At 30.2% G+C, this 4,982-nt stretch overlaps 1 pseudogene; it reads right to left on the minus strand.

The window, feature by feature from the left end:
- Window positions 1-3,300: 3,300 nt before the first annotated feature.
- Window positions 3,301-4,982, minus strand: LOC125852795 (uncharacterized; annotated as a pseudogene).

The raw sequence follows: 4,982 nt of genomic DNA on the forward strand, positions 1-4,982 counted from the left end.
TAAATTAATAAGAGACTATTAGAAAAGGTTTGTTTTCTGGAGTGAAAGTTTTAAATTTCACTTTGCACCATGAGGTCGCAAGTTTGAAACTAGTCATCCCCTTATTTTATTCAATATTTTAAAACTTGAATAAAATAAGCAAATGAAAAAAAAATAGCAAATGTGATTTGAACCTAGTCCCCTAACGCCAAAGGAGTTTTGCGTCTAAACTAGCTAACCCAACTGGCTTCAGTCTCTGGCAGTGCCTAATAAAATATATGTCTATCTCAAGGTATATCTATATATTATACTAAAAGGGAGGGGCCACAAAAGTAAAAGGTTAAATACTATTTTGTCCCTATCTTAATTCAAAATGTTATATTAAATATTAAATAATAAATAATAATTATATATTATTATATTATATTAAATATTAAAAATGAAAAGGTATTTTAAAAGGCATTTTAAGAATGTCTCTCCATTCTCCAAAATAACTTTTGAGCTTTCTACATAATTCTAGGCAAACTTTATGTCTCTCCATTCTCCAACATGACTTCTGAACTTTCTACAGAATTCTAGCAAAATTTTTGGCTTATAAATATCATGTGCATGAGGTAAAATTATTACTGGCAAATACATAAGCTAATTCGCCTTACAAAGCTCATAAGAAAAAAGAATCTGATTTCATCAATTATAGAAATTGCTTAACCATGAAGATCAACGATTAAGGTAGAAGGTTGTAGTGGAGTGTTCTCTTGCTTTCCGGAGGGTTTAGTCTTAGTGGTGTCTATCGTAGTAGTACTTTTATTCTTGTACTGTCTTGGTTTTGCTTTCTACCTCCAATTGTTTTTATGATGATTCGGTTTTGCACTTTTTTTTTTTGTTGTTGTTGTTTTCGTAATAGTTGTTATATTATATTCTCTTCACTATAATTTTTATTTTTCATAATTACTCTGATTTGCTATACTCGACTCAAGTTGAGGGTCTTTTGAATTGAGGTAAGGTTTGTGCACACCCTACACTGCCTAGGCATATTTCACAGATATGTTATTATTATAAAAGAAATAGCTATAAAATCAAACAACAAATTTAAACGTTTGGGCTGAATTGATAAATGTAATGTTTGAGCTAAATTGATAAATGTACATCTATTTTGCTTTGTTAGCAAGTTTTGTCGTGAAATATGTTTATTCATCATGTTTGATCAGTTATTGATAATTTTTAAGATTTATTTTGTCTTCAAATTTCAATTCTCTTAGTTAATTTAATATTTAGAGTTAGAGGTATTTATATGCATTTAGAGTAATCTAGAGCATGAAATTCAATCGACAAATTTCTATATACCATTATGGGGCTATATGATATTGATTTTGTTCATGTATTTATTGCTAGATGGTAACTGTGTTTGTCCGCTTTTTTGATATTATTTCTATTCAGCAAATAAACAACTAAAGTAATGAATTACAATAAATACAATACAAGTTCAAATTTTATATTCACAAATTTTAAATGGTGTCTCCGTATCATAACAACAAATATTTGCTCAAGTGACATAGATTTTAAAATACATTTTTGATTTATTATTTTATTACACAAATTTTATAATAAAAGCTAAAAATATATATGGAAAGCATGTTCCATATATATATATATATATATATATATATATATATATATATTTCTGTGTGTGTATATGTCATAGTGTGTGAAGCAATGAATATGATGTCAAGCACCGTTGCTAAATTTTGTCTCTACCAGAAATAAGTATTATCTTATTCTGGAGAAACATATGATTCATACTTCGTTATACATAATTTGCAAATTATAGGATTTGTCAGTGCAATTACTATCCTCTCATGGTCCGTGCCTTTTGTTTTTCCTTTTTAAACTTCTAGCTTCCGAATTCTAAATATGGATAACTTATTGATTCTATATTTATTTTCTATCTACAATCTATATGAATAAAGTTATACGAATGATGTGTATGTTGTATTTTTTTTCTTCTATATTTTGTGTGGGTTTTTTTTTCTCTATTAGACTTCACCAATCTAATTTTTATGAATTTTTTTATCATTATCGTAAGTATGTATTGATATTTGTTTCAAATTAGTCATTTGTGACTTTATTGGAAGTGTGTTAATTACTAAACAAAGTTTAAAAATTACCGATAATAGCTTCAACGGAATCGATTTACTGATGGTAGCTTCAAAGGAATTGATTTTAAACAATACAATGTGCCCCTCATTTGGTGTTTCTTGATGTACATTAAAAAAATATTACTCACTTCACACGATTTGCATAAATTTTTTATTTTTCTATTGAATCTATAAAAATTCATATAGAACACTCAAAGAGGAATTATGAAAATACCCTTCACTATTTTTTTCTATTAAATAAATAATAAAAAGTTAATTAGACCAAATACATGGTTAGATGTTAGAGCTTATCATTTCTTAATGAGGCTTTTACTATTATCCTTTGAGCTTCTTCCGTTTATACTCATTCCAACAATAGTTTAATGCTTCACACTTAAGTTATGATTAAGGCAGAACATGGCCATTCACAATTTGTTTAGTTATTAAGATTGATTCAATCTTTCGTATTCCACATTATTGTTTCATCTTCCGCATTAATAATTTTCTCTTCAAACCGTTTCTTGTTCTTTACATTGCAATATTCTATAAAAGCTTACACGAAGTTGTCTTTGTCCTATTATTCTATTTGTGTTCTATTGGTCAGAAATTCTCCCTTTTCAAGTATATCTATTTGTGATTTAAATCTCATTCTTGATATGTTTGAGATTGGAATGTTATTTAATATTAAAAAATAATTATCTTTTAAGTCGAAATTATTTGTCCCAATAAAAGATTTAGTGATGCAGAATACACTTTTCACTGAATGTTATAAACAAGGAGATTCATTGTTTTAAATGTATATACTTCCGTGCATATTGTCATAGAGTAATTCCTTTAATACTTTGTTAAATTTATTCTGTGGGAAATTTAATTTATTATCTCATTGCATATTGCAATTTGGTGTAGAAGTTTTTAGATTAAATGACTTTTTAATCGTTTTTAAACTGAAAGAGTACATCATATTTGCAAAAGAAAAAGTTCAAATGAAATTCAAATAAAAATATCAATTTATCAATTTGGTATCCAAGAGTAGATTCCAAATATTTGAACTATTTTTTTCGAAAAGGAACAATATTCATGCAATTTGATTATAAAACTATTTTTAATACAATGATAAGAAACAATTTTATGTCAATTATATATATATATATATATATATCCGAAGTTAACGGGTGCACGTGCATCTTCAAGAACACACGTGGGTCTGCCTCTGATCACACTGATTTAATGTCTTCGAATCATCCAATTTCCGTTTCCGAAGAAACAAATCCACAGAATTTATTGAGTCGCTAACTCTGCTTTCTATAATTGTTTTAATGTCGCAAACAGTTAAGGTAACCTCGACTTCTACCTTAACAATTTCCTCCGTTGGCATTACCACAGAAATAACAACTTGTCTCTCAGATTGGAAACCATATGAAGTGTTGATCCACCATCGATTTTGTGAAAAGCTAAGGTTTTGTCTTCTTCAAGAAACTTTCTGTCATGAATAAGAGAAAATTTCTTTGACCCCAAACCTACATTTGACATACTGGATCGTATCGAAAGTCCTTGAATAAACCGTAATTGCAATACTAGCATAGGGTTTCTTCACCAAAATATCTTCGGGACTGAATTGTCGATATAAGCATGAAGGGTGGAATTTTCGATAATGCCACAATCCATTAACTTATGTTTATCGTCTGTTAGCTAGGCAAACATCTATTGAAAATAGTTGTTGAAGACATTCCGGTATGCCCTCATTATCATGTAATAAAGATTTGACATGTCTGATACTATCTGATTCCTTAACTATTTTAGTGAGCTCCACGCCTTTAGTCATCTGCAAGAGGATAAACAAAACCAGAACAGTATTTAAATTGTGTCAAGTTAACAATCATAAGCACGAGCAAACGAAAAACATTCCATAGCACATACGAAAAGCTCAGAGAATGCAAAATTTAAAGTAAAAATCATGTCATCGACAATGCATTGTATCTTGCCTAAGAAAGTTTAAAGTCCTCTACCACTCAACTGTACAACATTTGCCAGGCCTAAGCGCATTCTTCCCTTACCTATTGAAAGAGTACACAACCCGCCTTAGTACGTCTCAAAGCCTGTCGGTTTTAGTAGGTGATTCACTACCGAAGAGAAAGAAAGGCTAGATCAATCAAAAGGGATACTATAAGTCTTCTACCCCATTTATCTAATCAGCTCGCATGGTTTATCAGCTCCACCGACTAGGCAAAAAGAGTGATTCACTGAATACATAGGTGCACTTGAAGTGGGGTGTGTGTTGTCCCTATTAGGTTGGCCCTACCCAATAAGGCCCCACCGTCGGGGCATTAGAGCCTAAATATCAGGTTAGAGTTCCACTCATACTCCATTTCTCAGATTCAACATTAAAGTTTTAGTAAGAGACTCAGAGATATATAAAGCAGAAATCATAAGTATACTTTCTAGAGAGAGACAAATTTGTATGTTCGAGGGATTTGGATCGAACTTCTGTAGCTTTCACTCAAACCCTACATATGAATAAATCAAATGGACTATGGTGGAATTCCTACTCAAACTTATAGTCTTCAAATCCTAGATCCGCCAGAGATGGATGTAGAGCATCAGTTATAGATTTATCTGAAAATGTATGCCTAATACTTTAGCATCGACTCTGTATATGTGTTAAAATATATTACTAAATAATTGATTTCGAACCACAATAAATCATATGACTTACAGCTGAATCCTAAACTTAAACAAAAAATTCAAATCTTGAATGTGAAGCTAATCAAACGCGAAATAACATTTTATATCGGATTGTTAGAAGGAGCAATCCTCTTTTTCTTTTTCATCTTCGACAACAGTTCTCTTGCACTTAATGCTCGATTCCAT

This window comes from Solanum stenotomum, unplaced genomic scaffold (genome assembly GCF_019186545.1).
Source record: "Solanum stenotomum isolate F172 unplaced genomic scaffold, ASM1918654v1 scaffold5612, whole genome shotgun sequence".
Taxonomy (NCBI): domain Eukaryota; kingdom Viridiplantae; phylum Streptophyta; class Magnoliopsida; order Solanales; family Solanaceae; genus Solanum; species Solanum stenotomum.